The sequence below is a fragment of the Pinus tabuliformis genome, chromosome 9 (genome assembly GCF_031772625.1).
Source record: "Pinus tabuliformis cultivar Carrire ecotype Pingquan chromosome 9, CPIR1, whole genome shotgun sequence".
Classification (NCBI taxonomy): Eukaryota; Viridiplantae; Streptophyta; class Pinopsida; order Pinales; family Pinaceae; genus Pinus; species Pinus tabuliformis.
This window is the reverse complement of record NC_142307.1, coordinates 54856713-54871982: the sequence shown is the minus strand read 5'-3', so window position 1 is coordinate 54871982 and position 15270 is coordinate 54856713. Positions and strand designations below refer to the sequence as shown.

At 40.3% G+C, this 15270-nt stretch overlaps 2 pseudogenes; both read left to right on the top strand.

Annotated features, from left to right (window-relative positions):
- The first annotated feature begins 344 nt into the window (after positions 1-344).
- LOC149147097 (pyrophosphate-energized membrane proton pump 2 pseudogene) lies at positions 345-10591 on the top strand (annotated as a pseudogene).
- A 258-nt stretch (positions 10592-10849) lies between these two features.
- LOC149147096 (pyrophosphate-energized membrane proton pump 2 pseudogene) lies at positions 10850-14902 on the top strand (annotated as a pseudogene).
- The last annotated feature ends 368 nt before the right edge of the window (positions 14903-15270 follow it).

Here is a 15270-nt window from a genome sequence, read left to right as displayed (position 1 = left end):
AGAGGAGTGAAGTGGAAAACTTTAAGGCTGAAATCTATGGAGATCTGCCGCCAAATCAGTATTTATGAATGTATTTTTGGGGGAACAGTCGAAATTGAATTCAAAATCTCCTATATACTACACGTGCCCATCCAACAGAGAACACTTTGGAACTTTAGCATTTTTAAGCTGTGTTGTCCGTTGCTTATGAATCGTAAGTTTTTTGAAGATTTGGTTGCAAGGTGTTTGCTAATCCACTTGAGGAAACCTGACAATTCATTTATAGCATGATGTCAGGACTAGGTAAGGCTGCAAGCACCAGAGAAATTGTTTCCTCTTAAGAAGCAGCTCTAGAGATTGTGAGCATGGAGGCTCCATCTCCTGTGCCTATGAAGCTGAGGTTTCCTAGGCCGAAGCCTACACTAATGTGTGAAACCCACAAGCCGAAGAAAGACAAGAAGAAAAGGTCAGTGCCAGTGCTTAAGTCACCTAGAAAGCATTCTGCTACCCAGAAGAAGGAAAAGCAACCTGAGAAGGTTGTAGACTTGGAGGTTGAAGAGGGCATTGAAGATATCGATGCTGAGGGTGAAGAGCCCATCTCCAAGTTTTTGGAGTATATACCTCTACGTAAAGGAAAGGTGAAGGTCACCAAGGACCTAGACATGGAGAAATTTGTCATTCATACACCCCTGCAATTATAGACATTTTTGGGAACTGCAACCCCAATCATAAATGTACATAAACCAATGGATCTTAAGTCCCTAAAAGTGTTGTTCCAACCTCTAAAAGAACAAGGTCAACTGATTACATCTTCTTCCAGAAGTTCTCCATGAAAAACTGCTCAGAACTGGTCAACATTGGACCATCTCACCTGCTCCATGGTCAAAGTGCGTTGCATCCCACCTAAATACACACGAGAGGTTTGACGCATCTTGAAAATCCCTTCTATGGGGTGCGATGGGTGAGAGTGGACAGATAGCAGATTCAATCTGCAAGGTGGAGGATCATGGAATCTTCTAGAAACTTCTCCTGTGACACTTGCCTCTCTGCATTCGCCCAGGGATGAGTAAGAGATCATCAATCTCCAAGTGGAATCAAGAACTATCAGAGAGAGGACACTAATCAAATCTCAAAAGCTGACTCACCCCCCTTGCAAACATCTATATATGGATCCCTCATCCCAGAGATCTAGAGGCTGGAATTTTGTACCTTGTAAGGAAGCACTACTGGTTTCTTGGTGCAATATCATAGTTTTGGGTGATCTAAGCTTTTCATGAGGTGAAGAAGGGCTTTCTTGCTGTGAGGATGATGTTGGGTCAGAACAACTAGTTGTAATCCTCTTTGCTATTCTTGATTATTAATAAAGCTATTCAAGTTTTCCTCCACATTCTTGTATGATTGATGATATATGCATTTGTGTGGTCAATATATATCTGGTCCTATATTGCTTATGATAATAGATCTATGTTCTTGGATAGTGTTATGCTGCTTTGATTCTACAGGTGTTCTTTGAAGCTGGGTAGGTGAGGAAGTGAGTGGCAAAGATCTATCAGAAGGGAGAGGAATAAAGCAAGGAACCAAGCGCAAGACAGAGTTTGGTCTCCTTTATTCCCATCTTATCTATTTCTCATAAAGGAAAATGAAAGTAGTTTTAGTTTGTTGGTTTCTAAGGTAGCTACCAGCCTTAGTGGGACTAGCAGCTCTACATAGACACTAGATTTCCAGATAACAAAATGGTGACTCCACTGGGGAGCGAATATATTGTTTGTTTGTGTACATTTGTTTGCTTTATAAACTTACAGACGGAGCCTGAAGTCAAGCCATCTAGCCTTCGAACTGCATTTGTTATGCAAGTGAAAAGTATATCAATGCTGCTTCAGTCTATCTCCGGGTTTTGTTTATGAACTGAACAATCGATTTACAAGCTCTCTAATTGCCCTTGTGGTGGCTCTAGTAACCTCCTTAGATCTACCCCTGTGATTGATTTACTAATTACCACTTCCTCGGCCTAAATCCCTGAACTGAGCTGCAAACTGTGACCCGGAACCCAGTTAAAGTCTCGTCCCTGGTCCAGCACATTGTCTCTTCTTTGGATTCTAGATGCATCGCACTTCCCAAGTGTAGTAGGTGCACTGCATCTCTTTTTCCCTGTGTTACAGGTGTGCTGATTAGACAAGGCCTTTTCTGCTCTTAGATTTTGGTTTCTGTGTTCACTCTTTTCAGCTCTATTCAGGAGTTTTGCTACCTGTAGTCAGTACACCTCTATTGAAACCCCCTTCCTTGCCATTATTCCACCTCCATTGTGCAAAGGACTGTAAATTTTTTATGTATTTTGAGCCATTTTCAGTTCTCTTTTACAAGGAAGTAGCGTAATTGAATTATCGTTTCTTGATTTGAAAGTGTCGCAAGTGTCGTTTTCAGTCATAGAAGAGAATCTGATTGTTCTTGATAGTCGATTACACTGTTACTCTTGTATTTGATTTGAATTGGTAGTTTTTCAAGTGTCGAAAGTAAGTTGTCGATTCCAAATCGCAAAGTGTCGTCATTATCTTCATTTTGTCTTGAAAAGAAACTTGTTAGTAATGTCACTTTGAAAAATAATTCAGATTTGCGCTTAGCTTTCTTTTTATCATTCACACATTAAGAAGGCTGAAAAAAAATACATGCATGTGCATTTGCATTTAGACTGTTTGTTGGTTTGATTTAGGACAGTGCATATAGTGTGTGCTCTCTGCTCTATGTTGAAAGAACATCATCTCTCTTTCCTTAGTAGCTAGGATTTTCATTGCAAAAAGAAGATTAAACGATTGTTTATCATCTTAGATTGCATTTTAGGAATTGTACATCTACATCATGCGGTGAACCTGAAAGGAAAATTTCTTAAGCAAGATCAACTGTAAAATAAATTTAATGAATCTAAAAACTCTTTGGAACCTAACGCACAACATTTAGAAGTCTAGGCTAGAGACGTATTCCGGCGTCGTAAAGCCTGGTAACTATTGTTTTCATTGTTGGTTGGGTGATTCCTCCACTTTGAGATGATAAGTGCCAGTATGGACTTGTGCTCCCATGTACCATCGAGTATATATTGGGAGACCACAATAGGCTTTATCCTTTATCCATAGGAAGCCATGTTTGCCACCCTATCGATCGCAATGCACTGAACACAGCATTCGGGAAGATTGACTGTCGTACCGTAAAAATTATTCTGCAGTTTTGCGATTGGTTTGGTAATCCCTCTGTCTAGATTTCGAGAGCAGTCTCTTTCATTCCTTTTCAGACTCCTTAAAGGAAAACATCCATCTGAGCACTTGTCACTTCAGGCTCATTAAAAATCGAAGGCGACTAGAGTCATCTTTTGTTTTTTCTCGACTCTTAAAAATTGAAAAAACAAGTTGTGTCAAAGCGTCTAAAATTTATTTTAATTGGAATAAATATCACCTTTCCTACGTTGGTCCTAGGTTGAGAAAAATGGAGTCCACCAACCAAGGTGTTCCCTTTGGGGGAAATCCTAGTCCTTTCTCCTCTTGGGGATATGTTGGCGCACCCCATATGGCCAAATTGTCGCTTCCAGGATTGACAATTGGCTTGCCCGTATGGCTCTTCTCAACTTCTGTCGTTCAGAACACCGTGATTCCTCAACAATCAAGTCAGCAACTAAACGATACTAGAGTTACCCCCCAACCTTCTACTTCGTCCAATTCTTCCTCTCCTCGTTCCTCTTCACTTGATGAAGTTGGTAAAGCCAAAAATCAAGTAACCGTGAAGAAGAAGGAGAAGAAGAAGAAGGAGCCAAAGGCGACAAAGGGCAACCAAGCATCGTCTAGCAAAAATCCACACACTGCACCATCCAGGCCTAAATCGCCATGTGTCATTTGCAAAGGAGACCACTATCATCGAGATTGTCCTTCCATCCCTCGGATCTTAAGGGACTGGTCTCCTCGTTTGCACAATTTGGTGTCATCAACCTCTGATGATCATGTTGAAACCACACCGTCAACTAGTGAAAGTGAAGCCCCTGGACAAAAAGGAAGATGTAAATTTCCTTGTAAACTGTGTGAAGGCGATCACGTCGTCCACCATTGTCCCTTCTTAGACGAGGCTAAAAGAGTTTTGGACGACCATCCGGTTTCACCGTTACGTCTTCCTCCTGGATATAAGAAGCTCTTGCCAAGTCCGTCACTTGTTGAAAATCCGGCTGACACGCCCTTGTGGTCGGCTGAAGCAACTATCATTGAAGATAAACCATATGAATCCACACCAGATGAAAGTCAAAAGTTCGAGGCGGCAATTGACCTGGTCTTGCCTTCAGAGGATCCATCTTCAGATGATACAGTCACCGAAGAGAGCAAGAATGACACCATTCAAATTCTCTTCATAAGCACAGACTTTGATGAACATGGGGGCAGTCTACCCATTCCTTTACCGCAAGAAGGAAGTTCATCAGAGTCATATCCGACCATCTGTTCGGTCCCACCTCCAAGCAACCTGGTTGTTTCCTTCGATTGGAATCTACTAGGCAGACCTCATTTACCGGTTAGTATACTATTTCGAATCATTGCTCAAATATATAGAATGGTCATGGCCAGTACCATCATAGATGAAGGGGCTTCTGTGAGTATCCTTTCCTCAACTACTTGGAAAGCACTTGGTTCGCCATCGCTTTTTCCTGAGATGAGAAATATAACAGGCGTTGACAAAGGAACCAGTCGACCGTTAGAGATCCTTCCCAATGTTCTGATAACATTGAGAAGGAAAACTATTCACATGAACGTAATGGTAGTCCAAGGACCCCTGGATTATAATCTACTCCTTGGACGTGACTATATTTATTGCATGGGAGCCATTGTCTCCTCACTCTTTAGAGTAATGTGTTTTCCGCATGAAGGAAGAGTGGTCAAGCTCGTAGACCAACTTTCATTTCCTGGTTCACACATAGCAAATAGTCATATACCATCCCTGAATGGTCTTTTCACACAAGGAATGTCTCATCAATCCCCAGTTCGTCCTCCTGATGAGCGCAAGTGATTCGGAGGATATGATTGAAACCCAGGGGGCATGCACCCTGGCCTTTTTTGACAGGAAAACCTTGGGTATAGGGTAGGTTTCTGCAAAGGATATATGACTGGTTGACACACCCGTCCATTTAGGAAAATGGGGTTAGACCAGAATAAGATACCTCTGTTAGAAGGTAGGCCTTTCACGATAGAAAAAATGGTTTGTCTACAAATTCAGGGGTAGCCTGGAAAAGGTAGGCCTTTCACGATAAAACAAATGTTTTGTCTGCAAATTGAGGGGTAACTGGGAAACTCTACTTCGCTATACCTGGGGGCATGCAAACCTTTTGGCATGCAAGTGAAGAGCGACCATTTATTTTTTTAGAATTTGTAGGACCTCTAACCCTTTAAACTCGTAAGATTGGTCGTTTCCTAACTTGCATAAAGAAAGGATGCGGGGAAAAGCAATGAAAAAATGCCATTTTTAAATGAGACATCCTTATTATACGACTGGATCGAGCAGTTTTAACACAGAATTCAAGCTCGTTAAAAAATAAACATAGGCAATGAGCAAATGTTCCCCCAGAGTTCAAGCTCATTGAAAAATGAACCAATTTTCAGTAAATAGCCATCGTGAATGTATTATCGTCAGCCTTTGAAGCCTTGGTCGTGTTCTCATCATCACCTCCACTTTGTTTTGGCTGATCATTCACCTCCATTTGATTGTTTACCCTTTTTGAGGAACAGTTGTGAAGAGTGATCCTGTTAGCCATCCTTGTGACATTGCTGTGATTGTAAAATTTCAAACCTTACCTGGAATCAGCTGCTACCCGAATTTATCACTCGTTCCTCAAAAAACGAATCTCCTTTAAGCTCTTTTCAACTGACTCGTAAAATATGAAAAGATTTCCGAGCAATTGGCCTCTCCAACTCTTTAAAGGGACCGGAAGTGCTATCCCTCCTTTAGATTTTAATCTTTCTGGACTTGAGGGATCATTACACAAAAAGATCGAGCGCTTGTTTTGTTCGGCTCGTTAAAAGTACCGAAAGTTCATCCCTTTTGTATTGTTTTATACTTTTTCGGACTCAAGGGATTATATGACGAAAAATGATTATTGGAGTTTTCTTTATGTCCCTTTTTCAGACTCTCTAAAATTGAAAAGGACCGAGTTATCCTTGTCGTTAAACTCGTTAAAACTGAATAGCGACAAACTTGTCCATACAGACAAGAACGAGTTTCACTATCGCTAGGCTCGTTAAAACATAGCGATGGGTTTGCCGAAGGGAAAATTATAGAACAATCATATGTTATCCTCCTCAAGCTTGACAAAAATAAAGAGGTACTGGTCAGCAGTGACTGGGGAAAAATTGGGAAGAAAACTTGAAGAAACTTTATTGGTAGCAAGTCACTCTTGAACATGACACTTTCACTCCGCATCCGAGTCGGGTTGGGTTGTTCCATTCACTGGTCACATCAACATGGTTCCGTCACACCATCCATATTTGGGGTTAATGCTACCGATCCATCATGTCAGTGTCGCTGATATGTTCAAGAGAAGTCGCTCAGAGAATTCACCTGTGTCTCACCCACTGTAATACATTTACACTCCATTCTTTCATGACCACCACCCTGAACCTTATATCACCAGATCGTTTTCACCTCCATTAAAATCATTTTCTCCTTTCCATGTCATTGATGTGGGATTCACTAAGGCCCTCCTATGACGGATCGCTTCTTGTCGACATCAGCTCATTATCCAAGAATTCGATCTAGGAACAACCCTTTCAGTACTTTGAAGCTTGCATGCCTCAATGGCAAGTTTCTCACTTTCGGCGACAGGTTTACATCAATGGCCTTCGACTGAAAGATTTTGCGTGGTGTTCGATGCCAAGTCCCTTATTCACACCACGTGAATTGTACTGTAGTATCTTGAGGGTCATCATCATTATCGGTGTTTCCTGTTGCACCTGTTAACAACTTACATCATTGGCTGGTAATTAGGTGATGTCTTTCCATGTTCGACTCCAGAACATCTCTCACATGGATCGACTTGTACTTTGAGTGAAGATCGAACAAGATTGAAGACCACGGATCTAGTTTCATCCATCTAGGCTGTGATATATATTCAGGAAAATAGACATCAAATGTACATCATTACTGCACAGATAATCATCCATCCTAAGGGATGATGGCTCTACTAGAATCATCAGTCTACACTCAGACGATTGTCTGTCTTATGTATATGAAAATGAATTTATAAAGCTGAGCATGGGAATGCCCGCCTCAGCTAGATTATGAAAATATTATGAAGATAATGTATTGTATTGTATCTTATTACAAGTCGCCTTCCAGCTAGAAAAAACTTCAAATCCTCATGATAAATCATTTCACTCGACATCAAAACAAATTAACGACCTCATGCTTTAGGTGGCAACTGTTATAGACATTTTTGGGCACTGAAACCCCAATCATAAATGTCCATAAATCAAGGGATCTTAAGTCCCTAAAAGTGTTGTTCAAACCTCTAAAAGAACAAGGTCAACTGATTACATCTTCTCCCAAAAGTTCTCCATGAAAAACTGCTCAGAACTAGTCAAAACTAGACCATCTCACCTACTCCATGGTCAAAGTGCACTGCATCCCACCTAAATACACACGGGAGGTGCAATGCATCTTGAAAATCCCTTCTATGGGGTGTGATGGGTGAGAGTGGACAAATGGCAGAGTCAATCTGCAAGGTGGAGGATCATGGAATCTTCTAGAAACTTCTCCTATGACACTTGCCTCTCTGCATTCGCCCAGGGATGAGTAAGAGATCATCAATCTCCAAGTGGAATCAAGAACTATCAGAGAGAAGAAACTAATCAAATCTCAAAAGCTGACTCACCCCCCTTGCAAACATCTATATATGGATCCCTCATCCCAGCGATCCAGAGGCTAGAATTTTGTACCTTGTAAGGAAGTGCTGCTGGTTTCTTGGTGCAATATCATAGTGTTGGGTGATCTAAGCTTTTCATGAGGTGAAGAAGGGCTTTCTTACTGAGAGGATGATGCTAGGTCAGAACAATTGGTTGTAATCCTCTTTTCTATTCTTGATTATTAATAAAGCTATCAAGTTTTCCTCCACATTCTTGTATGATTGATGATATATGCATTTGTGTGGTAAAGAATATATCTGGTCCTATATTGCTTATGATAATAGATCTTGTTCTTGGATAGTGTTATGCTGCTTTGATTCTACAGGTGCTCTTTGAAGCTGGGTAAACGAGGAAGCGAGTGGCAAAGATCTATCAGAAGAGAGAGGAATCAAGCAAGGAACCAAGTGCAAGACAGAGGTTGGTCTCCTTTATTCCCCTCTTATCTATTTCTCATAAAGGAAAACGAAAGTAGTTTTAATTTGTTTGTTTCTAAGGTAGCTACCAGCCTTAGTGGGACTAGCAGCTCTGCATAGACACTAGATTTTCCGATAACAGCTGCTACCGGAAAAGATAACCTTCGAAGGTTCGTACCTGGTGCGGGTTCCCCTTTTAAAGATGGAGGATTGGAACTTGGATGACCATGAGAGGTTCCCCCACCTTGCAACAAATAATTACATGAAGAGAGTATATGAAAAAGACTCTGGTGTCACTGCATTGGATCCAGTTCAGTGGATCTGTAGAGTAGAGCAGTCTAGGTTATTGAACCTACTATGGGTGCCCCACTACCACTACTCTAAAATAAATACCACTTGTATACGACAGCTACTGAATCTGGTGCATGATGGGTGCTTATGGCTTAGCGTGCCTATCCCCATCACAGACATGCCCCTCCACAGGATCATGCTCCTGCCACATGAAGGCTTGAATTTGACCAAGGATTTTAGCGGAAAGACAAGTGAGAGGGACTTGGTAGAGAAGATGAAGGTGAAATTTGAGCTTCTCAAGAAGCCACGTGGGTACTCCATAACATCCATCAACAACCCCGCAGTGAAAATTTCCACCTAGATACTAGCCGACAAGGTCATGTGGTGCCCATGAACTCATTAGCTTCATAATGCATGAAGGTTGTGCAATTTAATTGGTCATGCTATTTACATAGTGAGTTCTTTGTGAATTTTCACGAGGCTCAAGATGAGAGCAAGACCTTCCACTACGCATGGTTGCTACTCTGTATTGTGTTGGTTTATTGGGAGCTACCGAAGGATAGTATGTTTCCTCCCTTGGAGGTGTTATCACTGAAAATTCTAATGCCAAAATTTCTCATATATTGTCATCAAACGAGGCAACGAATCAAGCAGCTATCAGGTGAGGTAGCAATTCAAGCAAGTACAGGAGGTACCACCAAGGGAAAGGATCTCCATAAAGAAATCTCACTTCAAGAAAGGATATGCTTCAAAGTTTTGCAGTTTCGCAGCGCGCTGCGAAACCCCTGTAGCAGCCTGTTTCAGCATAAAAAAACTCTGCTTTCTGCGTTTACTAGTAAACTTCCAGGAGGTCTCTAAAGAAACTGAAAGCCTATTTTGGGAAATGGAAAGCGGTTTTTATTCCCAACAGACTGAACTAAAAAAACCTCCTTCAATTTCCTCAAATACATTACGAGCTGAGAGAAATTAATGACCCAAGTTGCGCTACGAAACTGCTGTAGGTGCAGTTTTTCATCTTCTGTTTTACACCTCTTTTTCAAAGACCGATTCTGGGCAGATGGAGTAGTGTTTCAAAATACCAAGAGAGGCTTTCTTTAAGCACGGATTGGTTCACAAAAACCTCCTTCAGTTTTTCCAAATACGTTTTCTGTGAGAAATTATGAGCTCTGTACCAAGACATATTTTTCAGCCAGAACAGCAGTTTCGTAGCAGCTGAAGCTAAATAATCCAATCTCAGTCACTAGTTTTGAACTGCAAGTGGAAATGTTGAAATGGGAATATCTTCAAGGGATCCTTCAAAATTATCAATCCTCAGCAAAGTTAATACAGGTGGAGAGCATATATTTTGACAATGGATATGTTTGGGCCAATAGCTGATAATGCAGGTGGAATTGTGGAAATGAGTCAACAGCCTGAAAGTGTAAGAGAAATTACAGATCTTCTTGATGCAGTCGGGAACACCACAAAAGCAACCACCAAAGGCTTTGCAATTGGATCTGCTGCATTAGTTTCTTTTCTTTTATTCAGTGCCTATATGAAGTATCAGCTTATGCTCATCAACCATTTACGCAGGTTGATATAGTTATTCCAAAGGTATTTCTTGGAGGTCTATTGGGATCGATGCTTATTTTCCTATTCAGTGCATGGGCATGTTATGCAGTTGGTCGAACAGCCCAGGAAGTTGTTAAGGAAATGCGGAGGCACTTTATAGATTGACCTGGCATAATGACAAATCAAGAGAAGCCAGGTTATGCGCGTTGTGTTGCAATAGTAGCAACTGCTTCACTTCGGGAGATGATAAAGCCTGGTGCTTTAGCAGTTGTATCTCCTGTTTTAATTGGTGTCTCATTTAATATTCTGGGTCAGTCTACAGATCAGCCTTTGCTTGGTGCCAAAGTTGTTGCTTCAATGCTAATGTTTGCAACGGTCTCTGGTATTCTCATGGCCTTGTTTTTGTATACTACTGGAGGTGCTTGGGATAATGAAAATTGAAGATCTGAAGGCATCCAGACCCCTGTCATATAAAAAGAAGTTTTAGCAATTGGAGGTATAAGTAGTAAATACCTCAGAGAAAAGATAAACTGTTTAAACAGTTTCGCAGTTTCGTAGCGTGCTACGAAACTGCGAAACTACTGTAGGTGCTGTTTTTAATACGGGCAAACAGTTCGATGGAATAATCAGAAAATTTTCAAAGGAAACATCTAAGGGACATTTAGGAGACCACATGAAGCTAGCATAGCCATTCAAATGATGACAGGTGTACCTTTGTAAAAGTGTAATGTTTTGGTTCAAGTTCAAGTTTTGCTTGTAAAGGCACTTTATTATCGGTCATTAGGGTTTGGAAGGAGCTGCATACGGGGAGTTTTGTCTTGCACACCTGTTCATCAACGAAGCTTCCAGCACATTTGGAAACATGGTGATGCTCGTTATTTTTGGGGTATTAAAGAGCTGGGAACATGCTGCTTAATTTTTGAAGAATGGTGGGAGACAAGGACCGGAAAAACAGGGGTTTTATCCTTATGATTAATGAACCATCAGCGCATTCAGTATCCAAAGCTAGCTTGTTCATTGCATCCTTCTCTCAGCTATCTCGGCCAAACTGAAAGGAGACAGGTGTCAAGGATCAAGAAAGAATCATGTTACGAGGAGGATAGAATTAAAGTTTTAGTTTAGTTGGGACTCTTTGTAATTACATCTCAGCACTTAATGTATTTAATGAGTTAGTTAAATGGTAGATAGGGGTAATTAGTAGCAGTCATCGAGCTCCCCTCATGCTGGAGGAGGAAGCTCAAATTAGTTAAGGGTGTATCTCTATATATAGATCAAACTTTGATGTAATGGAGGTTGGATGTTTTGGAGAAAACAGAGTTTATTTTGGCTTGTGTAAAAACTTATTTCAGTAATACAAAGGACTGCTTTTTCTTCTCAGGATTCACACAGTGTTTCAAATGCTCAAGATATATGTGGTTTTGTTTTATCTTTTATGTTTTACAGCTGTATAAATACACAATCACTCAGAATTCACATTGTTGCTCTGACTTCCTGTGTGTATTTGTAAGTTGAGGTTTCTATGAGAGGTATTTTGAGTGTTTAAACATTACATGCCCTGACTTCTATGAATGAGTAGTTTTATAGTTTGCTGAAATGATGATTAACTCCATGAGCCCAATGGAAGTCTTTGTAATGTCTGTCCAGCCAACATATGTGTTAAATTTACTTTGCAAGAGTTAGCCATCTCATCAATATTTAAAATCAATAACCCTTTGAGAGAGCCCTCTCAGGCTAAGGAGGCTAAGCCTTAGTCAAAAGTCTGGTTTGAAATAGTTACACAGAGTCTAACTGATCAGCAGCCTTTCAGTGCTTGATTTTGTGATAACATTTTGGTGCGTCTGCCGGGAGCCTGAAGTCTATTCATTCCCGAAATTAAGAGGTTGAACTTCTGAAGGTAGCAGGAGCTCAAACATCTATTTGAGGCTGCAAAACTACCTTGGCGACTCCACACATCGAATAAGAAATTGGAAGGTGACTCCACTGCTAGAAGATCAGTAGCTTGATGAAGTTTCAAGATGGATTTCACTGCAAGAATGAATGCCAAGTATGCTCCTATGGATCGGTCTCATATCCCTGGTTTTCCAAATCCTATGCCAAAGGTTGATTGGTTAGATGATCTTCCAATATTCAAAGATGAAAAGAAGGATAATGCTGCTCTCCATTTGGTTAAATTCCATATGCATGTACGCAGTCTTAAGGTTCATTTCCCTGAAGATTGTCTCATGAAAATGTTTATGACCACTTTAGAAGGAAAAGCATGGTCTTGGTATAAAAGTCTGGAAAATGGTTCAATATATTCGCTTGCTAGTTTTCATGATGAATTCTGTGAAATGTATAAAGAAGGTTATCCTTCCTTATTGCTGCTTAAAGATTGCTGTAGGCATTCTTTAAATCTTATTCAGTATTTGAAGGATTGTTATGATGATGATGAGTTTACGGATGAAGAAATTTTAGAGGCTCTTCATAATAATGCATTCCAGCACCAAGGAGAAGGTATAACATTCCATGAAACACAGCATGAAGAGCAGCAGGAGTTTACTTGTGAAAACCATGTTTTATCCTTAGATATTGATGTAGAGATGCAGCAGATTTGTCAGGCTTCAGATCATGATGAAGATGAAATTGATTGCACCCAGCAAGAAGAAATATTGGAGGAAATTTTCTATGACCCTCAGGCAGAGGAAAAGCTTGTTCAATTTTGTAATTCCTTGCAGCAGCTTACTTCAAATAATGATCATAGTAGTGAGGAAAATTACATTGTTTGTGAGCATCATTCAGAAAGGCAGTTGGATAGCATATCAAATAAATTTGGTGTGGCTGAAGATAAGTTGTCTAAAGATACAGAAAGTTTTGAGAATCATCAAACTAACCATGTGTTTTTTGACCCTATAGCTGAATACATGGAAAAGATTTACTGTTCAGGCTTCCAGTTATATTTTCATATTGAAGAACAGTTACACCTCATACTACCTTGGTTACTTCAGTATCTGGTTAATTTTTGTTTCAAGCACAGCCAAAGGATTCAAGTGTTAGATCAGATCGATGACTGGCTTCATTGGAAATTTCATGTTCCTTGAGCTACAAGTGGAGATTGCAGCTGATAGGGTAGGTAGGTAGGAAAGTGCAAATAAGCTCAAGGTTGACTGAGCAAATTTTTTTTAGTAGTGGTAGATATGGAATTCTTTCTCCTACAATGATCATCAAGCTTAAGCCCGAGGTGAAGGCCCAAGATGCTGGAAAGGGATGCTTGTCAAATAAATTTTTGTTCATCATAAGAGGATAAGGCACTGGAACTGCAAGTTCTTAGTGTACCACAACGGCACACTATCCCAAGTGGAGCCACTGTTATCACTGAAAATTCTAATGCCAAAATTTCTCATATATTGTCATCAAACGAGGCAACGAATCAAGCAGCTATCAGGTGAGGTAGAAATTCAAGCAAGTATAGGAGGTACCACCAAGGGAAAGGATCTCCATAAAGAAATCTCACTTCAAGAAAGGATATGCTTCAAAGTTTTGCAGTTTCGCAGCGCGCTGCGAAACCCTTGTAGCAGCCTGTTTCAGCATAAAAAAACTCTGCTTTCTGCGTTTATTAGTAAACTTCCAGGAGGTCTCTAAAGCAACTGAAAGTCTATTTTGGGAAATGGAAAGAGGTTTTTATTCCTAACAGACTGAACTAAAAAAACCTCCTTCGGTTTGCTCAAATCCATTACGAGATGAGAGAAATTAATGACCAAAGTTGCGCTATGAAATTGCTGTAGGTGCAGTTTTTCATCTTCTGTTTTACACCTGTTTTTCAAAGACAGATTCTGGGCAGCTGGAGTAGTGTTTCAAAAATCCAAGAGAGGCTTTTGTTAAGCACGGATTGGTTCACAAAAACATCCTTCAGGTTTTCCAAATACGTTTTCTGTGAGAAATTATGAGCTCTGTCCCAAGACATATTTTTCAGCCAGAACAGCAGTTTCGTAGCAGCTAAAGCTAAATAATCCAATCTCAGTCACTAGTTTTGAACTGCAAGTGGAAATGTTGAAATGGGAATATCTTCAAGGGATCCTTCAAAATTATCAATCCTCAGAAAAGTTAATACAGGTGGAGAGCATATATTTTGACAATGGATATGTTTGGGCCAATAGCTGATAATGCAGGTGGAATTGTGGAAATGAGTCAACAGCCTGAAAGTGTAAGAGAAATTACAGATCTTCTTGACGCAGTCGGGAACACCACAAAAGCAACCACCAAAGGCTTTGCAATTGGATCTGCTGCATTAGTTTCTTTTCTTTTATTCAGTGCCTATATGAAGTATCAGCTTATGCTCATCAACCATTTACGCAGGTTGATATAGCTATTCCAAAGGTATTTCTTGGAGGTCTATTGGGATCGATGCTTATTTTCCTATTCAGTGCATGGGCATGCTATGCAGTTGGTCGAACAGCCCAGGAAGTTGTTAAGGAAATGCGGAGGCACTTTATAGATTGACCTGGCATAATGACAAATCAAGAGAAGCCAGGTTATGCGCGTTGTGTTGCAATAGTAGCAACTGTTTCACTTTGGGAGATGATAAAGCCTGGTGCTTTAGCAGTTGTATCTCCTGTTTTAATTGGTGTCTCATTTAAGATTCTGGGTCAGTATACAGATCAGCCTTTGCTTGGTGCCAAAGTTGTTGCTTCAATGCTAATGTTTGCAACGGTCTCTGGTATTCTCATGGCCTTGTTTTTTTATACTGCTGGAGGTGCTTGGGATAATGAAAATTGAAGATCTGAAGGCATCCAGACCCCTGTCATATAAAAAGAAGTTTTAGAAATTAGAGGTATAAGTAGTAAATACCTCAGAGAAAAGATAAACTGTTTAAACAGTTTCGCAGTTTCGTAGCGCGCTACGAAACTGCGAAACTACTGTAGGTGCTGTTTTTAATACGGGCAAATAGTTTGATGGAATAATCAGAAAATTTTCAAAGGAAACATCTAAGGGACATTTAGGAGACCACATGAAGCTAGCATAGCCATTCAAATGATGACAGGTGTACCTTTGTAAAAGTGTAATGTTTTGGTTCAAGTTCAAGTTTTGCTTGTAAAGGCACTTTATTATCGGTCATTAGGGTTTGGAAGGAGCTGCATACGGGG